The sequence below is a fragment of the Belonocnema kinseyi genome, chromosome 5 (genome assembly GCF_010883055.1).
Source record: "Belonocnema kinseyi isolate 2016_QV_RU_SX_M_011 chromosome 5, B_treatae_v1, whole genome shotgun sequence".
Taxonomy (NCBI): domain Eukaryota; kingdom Metazoa; phylum Arthropoda; class Insecta; order Hymenoptera; family Cynipidae; genus Belonocnema; species Belonocnema kinseyi.
The window spans coordinates 147,009,762-147,017,910 of record NC_046661.1 but is presented as its reverse complement, the minus strand read 5'-3'; positions in this window follow the sequence as shown (position 1 = coordinate 147,017,910).

Sequence of the window (8,149 nt, the reverse complement as noted above, 5' to 3'; positions counted from 1 at the left end):
ATAACTTTATATTAAAAAAAAAAAAAAAAAAAGATTGCCGACGAAATGAAATCGCTTTTCAAATGTGAGTCTGTTTGGAACGCCAGAGTGTTTTATGACGGGAGAAGACAGTGGTATATACTTTGGATTATTGGTAAATAATTGAAATCTTCCAGTAAAAGTAGGAGCGCTTGCTGTTTTTTTTTGCACGCGTAATTAGTAAAGACAGTGGTTCGAGTAGCTTTAATATTTATTAATTTGATTTGATGTCCCTTTGAGCACTATTTGCTGTCGAATCATTTAAAAGGCACTTTTCCCCAGGTTTTATTAATTTGAATTGTAAATATAATAGAAGAGATAAATAAAGGGTAACGTAAATGAAAAAGAAAAGAGATAGAGAGAGAGAGAGAGAGAAGAGTTAAGGCGACAGTGAAAATAAATAAACAGTAAGTGGTTTAGTTAGGATTTTGAAAAAGGGGGACTTTGCGGAACCCTTTTTTTTTTTGGTCTTGCGACTACCGACGATAAAATAATTTTTTGAAATTTCTGAGGAATTTTTACCAGGGATAATTGAATCAGAAATTGATAAAATAATGAATTATGGCACGACTAAAAGAGTGAGCACGAATGTGTCAAGTATGAATAAGCGAGAGCGAATACCGACTACGAGAACTTGACTATGGATCAATAATCAATCAAGTGATGCAAGGCGTAAAAAGAGTGTTATATAAAGATAATTTAGGTACGGCAGGGCGTCAAACCCTCGACAATGCTTAGGATAATGTTATCTTATAATAAAAACAAATTGTCCTTTGATGAAAGAAGGAATAAATATTTAAAATACACCTTTCTCATTTCATTTTATTTATTTATTTTTTTTTTCACGTTCACAGTATAGTTTTCAATTGTTTATTAATTTATTTTTCATCATTGCATGAGGTATTTCAAGAATTTTACTTTATTCCTTTTAAACAATTTTTTTTTTCAATTAATATTTGCAGTTCATAATGGAACTTAAAAGCAATTATAATAACAGGTTCGACTTCAACATTAAAAAAAAATAAAGTGCGGTATTGAAGATTTAAACAATTAAAAGTTAAACGCGTTTGAAGCTGAATGTTTTTGGTGAAAAACAGTTTTATTTTATCAACTGTAAATATAAATTAATGAATTATTTTTAGAATACATTTGTCCTTTATGTATAAAAAACTGAGCAGTGATTGATTTAACAAAACAATTCTAAATCCGTTCAAAATGGGAAATTTTCCAGATTGTAAGTTGTTTCAATTTGAATTTATTAACATGAATCGAAATTGATATAATTTATTCCGATCGTTTTATTTTTTAATAACAATTTTAATGATTGATCAATAAAATACTTTTAATTCAAAGAAGGTCATCCTTTATATTAAATTTCATAAAGACATTTATTAATATATTATTTTGAATAATTTTTTAAGATATTAAAAAATCAGGGTGGCCGCTAGACCGGGAAATGACAGTGAATTTATTTTTTGACCGTGAATTTTAACAAATTTTTAGAATAAAATTGTTGTCCAACTTTGATTTCAACCGCATTGAAATTATTTTTCAAATTGTGATTATTATAAATTATTATATCATTTAGTTTAGAATGCTTAATTCGAAAATCTTTCACTTTAAAAATTTTCCATTTTAGATTTTTAATTTTTAAACATATATTTTTATTTAAGGGGGTAGCCAGGTTTCAATGAACTTTTTTCAACAACGTTTTTTTGTCGATTTATTTTTATTTAACATTTACAACTTTTTATATGGCGTAAGGCATGTTATTAAATAACGGGAAAAAATTTATTTTTTATTTTTTATCAATATCCGGCCAATTTCTGGGCGATCTGATGACGCTATGTTGAAAAATGGTCGCCATGATTTTTCAACTTTGCGTTATCTAAAGCACAAAAACCAAAATTTTGCATAAAGAATACATAAATGGCTATAGCATGAACCTCAATTATGAAAAAATATTATTTAATAAACAAATTCTGAAAGTTTTTGTGATTTTTCGTTTTTTCTCACTTTTTTTTAAAACATTAAATAGATCAAATTGTTAATAAACATTAATGAAGAATGAAGACCGAGGTTCATGTGATAGCCAAGTCTTTTTTGAATATTTTCAAAAAATTTTGAATGAAATCGGCCCAGTAGATCGACTGGAATCATGGCGGCGACTCCAAAAAAACGCGTTTGAAGTTTGAAAAATTAAAAAATGCAGTTTTAAAGGTTAAAGGAAAAATTAAAAATTAGATGCTTTTAAAATCGAAGATTTTTTTTATAAAAAAAAACACTGCCGGACCGGGAAACCGGGAATTTGACGAATTTTCAGAAGAAAAATATGCCAAAGTTTTATTTAACAGTTTTTAAAAATAATTAAAGTGTAGTTTTGAAGATTTAAACAATTAAAAATTAAAAGCATTCGAAGTTGAAAATTTTTGATAAAAAACAGTTTCATTTTATCAACTGTAAATATAAATAAATAAATTATTTTCAAAATGGATGTAGAAATCTAAACAATAATTCTTTGACCAAACAATTCTAGATCAGTTTAAAATTTGAGAATTTCCAGATTGAAATTGTTTCCATCCGAAAGTTTTAATAAGAATTGAAATTAATATATCATTTATTCCGGTAATTTTATTTTTAAATAAAAATTTTCACGATTTATCAATAATGTATTCTTAATTTAGACTTTCAGGTATTCCTTTATATTAAATTTAATAAACAAATTTATTAATATATTATTTCTATTAAAATTTTTTTAGTTATTAAAAAATATTAAAGTGCGTTTTACTATATTAAACTTAAAAATAAATCCATAATAATATAGGCATAATTAAAGGATTTTATTAAATTTAAAATATTGTGAGTCTAAATTATGTAATTTTTATCCCATTTAATTTGAAATTTCTTAATGCAGAAAAAGAATAAGTATTTAATATTTATAGATATTTCACTGTTCATTTAAGACAAGTAAATTAAAACCAAATATTAAAAAAAAAAAATTGAAACTATATTGTTTTACATAGAAAGAAATTGAACAATTATTATTTGTAGAAAAAATATGAGTAATTTTAAGAGATATTTAGAAGTTTTAAAAAGATTCAAAATTAATTAAAAACTTGAAATTATTTCAAGTAATTTAAACGAAGTGTGTTGACATTTTTGTTAGAACTTCTAAATATATTTTAAAATTAAACGAAATTTTCCTACGATTTTTGAAAATCCTGCAAATTAAAAAAAAAACCTTAAACCTTCTATAATTTTTCAAAGTGAAAAATCATTTTCAATTTTGCTAAGAATCTTAAGAAAATTTTTTATTCGTTTTGAAGTCTTTCACAATTCTCAAAAAAATTCTAAATTTTTATTTGAAATATGCAAAAATCTACATTTTATTTTAAATTCGGCTGTAAGTATTTGAGATTATTCCAAGTTCTAAGTTTAATTCGAATCTTTTTAAAACATCTAAATATCTTTTAAAATTACTCTAATATTTTTACAAATAATAAGTGTTCGATTGTTATTTATAAATTTAAATTCAATTTTTTTAATTGGCAGGATTTTCTAAAAATTATAGAAAAAATTCAATTCCTTTTGATATATATTTAAAAGTTCCGAGAAAAAATTCAAAAACTATTTTGAATTTGGAAAAATTGAAACCAATCCTAGATTCCTCAAGATTTTGAAATAAAATTTTAAAGCTTTAGATGGATGTCTAGACTATTTAAAATAAAAATAGTTTAACATCTAATTTAAGAACTGTTAAGTTAAAAAAATTATTTTTCAATTTTTAATGTATCTAGCTTAAAATTACTTAAAATAATATAATTTTGAGAAATTTTTATAGTTCATTGCTTGCTTCTTAAACTTAGACTTGAAAATGTTAACGTGGATTTATATTTTTGGAACTTAATCTGAATTTTTGAACTCTTTATCATTTATAATAGTTCTAAATTTATCAGTTTATCTGCATTTCGTCTAAAATTGTTCAATTAAAAAGAGTTACTTTGAAGATATTTAAAATTATTTCTTCTATGGAATTCTTTTTAATGTTTTTAATTGAATTCTTATTTATGCATTTCATATAATTCTTGTGAATTCCGTTGATTTTTTATAAGCACATGTGAAATTTACTCAATTCAATTAAGTTTTTCCATATTTTTAAATTGTTCTCAATTCTCAAATTTTTAAAAATTGACATTGAATTTTTATAAATTTCATTTTTTATTTCTAATTTTAGGGGATACTGAAGGTAGGTTGTCACCACTATTCTATTATAATAATATAAGGATTACCCTATTTTTTAAAGAATAAAATTAATATTTGTTACAAGTTGTGCTCTGACATAATACTCGGAACTCTGAGAAAAATGTGAGGAAAAGAAAACAAAAAAATGTTGCCAATGAATGTTAATCGAGTGGGTGGCTATATCTTCTTTTGGATTTTTTTTCTTCATTTAGAATGATGGCCTATAAATAGCTATAGATTTTTTAAAGTTTTTTCTCATTTGGTGTCATTAGTTTTCATGTGAATTCAAAACTAGAACTTCTTATAGTTTTGAATCTATTTAAATTTTTGAATAATTTTTTTTTTTAGTTTTAAAAATAACCAATTCTAACGAAATTTTTAATTAAATTTTTTTTAAAATTCTTTTCAAGGGAAAGCTCGCTTTTTCATTTGAAGAAAATTCGACAAAGCCAGTTTTCCACTGAAAACAAGTGCTTAAAAAAATTTTAAACTACGAATAATATTTTTGTTAGGCGATATAATATATATATTTTCATGCAATTATGTATGTATAGGACAATACATCTTATTATTGAATTAATTAATTTATTTATTTAGTTTAAATACATAGTTTGCAGTTTCTGACATTTTCCAACGGATTTGTTGCATATTTTCAAATACATTTTCTTCCTGTTAAAATTTAAAGAACACTAAAAATTGAATATAATTGAATACAATTACTTCAGGAAAGTTTTTTAAAAATAAATTTAAATACTTTTTTAAATCTTTAAAGAGAATACCTTTTAAATTTTTGCGGGAAGGTGAGGAATTCTGATTGGTCCAGCGTCGGAAGTAAACATCATGTTAATTGGCGTAGTGTACGGGGGAATTAATATGTCCGCTAGGGGTCGTAGGAAGCATAACGTACTGTAACGTTTATTATTTAAATCGTGCTTTAAAAGTATGAAGGGTGGTCTAAAATTGCTTAAAATGCTTTTAAAATTTAACTAAAATAAGGATTTGTAAAGTGTGGCTGTGGGAATGTGCCAAAAGTCGAAATGTGGTTGGTGACAAATTTTTTCACAAATTTTTTCACCGGCTGTCATCTGGATACTTCGTTAGTCAATAGAGCCACTGCATACAATTCTGCTGATTGGTTCAGCTATTCGCAGGATATGACTTTTCAAGGTCACAGAGTTGTTTTGAATAGGGGCTTAGATAATTTTTGAAAATATATTTTTTTTCTTGAGCGAAGTATTTAAAAAAATACTTTAATATACAAAATTCTTAGAATTTTATGCAGTATTTAAAAAATAAATGTTCTAAAATTCATGCAACAACTCCATTTGTAAAATTAATTTCTATAGCTTTACATACTTTCTCCTCACAAAATCAAGCAGGGTGGCCGCTAGATCGAGAAACCGAGAAATGACAATTTTTTGACCGGGAATGTTTCAAATTTTAGAAGAAAAATGTGCCCAAGTTTGATTTTAACAATTTCTTAAATAATCATTTCAATTTTTATCTTTCTTACCCTGAGCGTGTACGCTATTTTTTTCGAGAAACGGTGTGTACACTGGGTATTTTAGGAAACAGGCGAATTTTCGAGATTTTTTAGGCTTTCAAAAAATTCTGAATAAATTCCAGGATACTTCTTGAAGTAGTCTCAGTAGTTATCAAATTCAAAAGTTTTAAGCGGACTTTCACAAAAATTGGAGGGAAATTTGAATATGAAATTTCGACAGTTCCTTTAAACATCCAGTGTACAACTTCAGTTTATAATTCGTGATTTATAAATCTTTTGCATAACAAAATTTTCCATTTAAGATTTTTATTTTTAAGCGTACATTTATTATTTAAAGAATTTATTGAAGTGAACAATAATTGAATTGTTAAAGCGATCCAAAATCCGTTCAAAATTCAAGAATTTTCGGAGTTCAACGTTAAAAATTGAAATGCTTCAATTGAAAAGCCTTAGTCGTAAAAAAAATATAAGAAATTTTAAACTGAATTGTTTGAAATAGAAAGACTTAAATCGTTAACATTTCAAGGAGCTTTTAAACTGAGAAGGTTACGAGTTTAATTGTTCTATTTAAAAATGATTAATTTATGAGTGAAATTTTTTAATTTTGATGTATCAATAACAATTAAACACTTATTATTGGTTAAAAATTCGAGTAATTTTTAAAGATATTTAGAGGCTGTGCAAAGATTCAAAATTAATTTCAAACGTGAAAATATCTGTGGACTAATTTAAAAGAAAATGTAGATTTATGCAGACTTCGAACAAAATACGCTGACCCCCCCCCCCCCCCCCCCCCCCCCCCCCCCCCCCCATTGGGCACACTTGGCTTAAAGTCATCCTAGAGACGTCTTTTTGTGGACGTCTTTAGGCTTCTACAAAAAGACGTCATGAGGTCGTAATAAAGACGTTCTAATCTAGTCCCATAAAGTATATCTTAAAGACGTTATCAGATCGGCTTAAGGGCATGTGATACTTAGAAAATTCTCGATTTTACCAGTTTAGGTTCCCCCGGCTTTTTTTATCTAGAATAATAAATATTTTCTTCTCAAAATTTGGGAATTGATAGCGAACATGCTAACGGACATCCCCAAACACTTTTTTTGTAGGTTAATTCAAAAAAGTTTTAATTTAGTAAAATGTGCTTAATTTGCCCAGCGCTTAGGAAATAGTATCGATTTTTTCTGTGTTAGATTCCCCCGGCTTTTTTTCCTAGGATAAGAAATATTTTGCCTTCAAAATCTGGGAAATGATAGCGAATATGCTAACAGACGTCCCCGCACACTTTTTTTGTGTCTTTTTTTAAAAACATTTTTGATATTGCTAACAACGTGCGGGTATATTTTGAGGTTATGTGTGTTACAATTCACCCGAGCGTTACTTCCAAACTACACAATATTTTTGGCCGAAAACTTTGGACTTAAAAATAAACATAGTAACTAATCTTCCGAAACTAACCTTGTTTGCAGCCAATCAAAAAAGTTTATTTTATAAATAATTTCCAGATTATCGGAAAGGCAGAGATGAAAAACGACGTAACCTCAAAATAATGCATATGCATAAAATTTTTATTTATCACAATAAATTTTTTTGTTATTATCCCTCAAAAAAGAGTCCGGAGACGTCCGTTATGATATTTTATAACATCTCCGAATTCACTTTTTAAAAATTTTAATTTTTGTGGAAAAAAGCCGGGGAAACTGTTAGTATCACATTCCCTTAAGGATGTCTTTAAAAGGTCCTATGTCTGGCATTTCGTCGTCTTAAGGATGTCTTGAAAGGATATCCAGTGGACAATGTCGTAAGGATGTCCCTAGGACATCTTTGAAGCGTCTTTTATAAGATTATCATTATTCGAAATCGACCCAAACTCAAAGTATTTCTATATTTTTCTCTCACAAGACTTGAATGCTTAAACGCTCTGAAATATTACAAAAAACTGATTGAGAATTAATTTTTAAGATTTATTTTTAAAGTTCAACTTAGAAATATTTCGGCTATGAGATTTCTCTAAGATTTATTGTAAAAATGTGAACGAAACCAAAAACATTCTCTAGAGTAAGTCCGAAACTGTTCTAAAAGCGGAAAAACTGTTTTATTATAAATTTGTAAATTACACGGAGATATCATAAAGGCATCATAAAGACACCATGAAGACATCCTATGTGATTTCCGTTCCAAGTTTAAGTTCAATGCGCATAGGATTTCCACTGGGTCACGTGTTAAATATAAAATACCACATAATACTCAGATATACTTAAAGGTCCATGTAGCTCGTTTAAATTGTTTAAGGTGGCTTGGGCGCTTTTTAAAAAAATCACAGGCAGTTCTGAAAATTTGATATTATCGAAAGACAATATACTAGATCACTTTACAAAAAAGAAATAC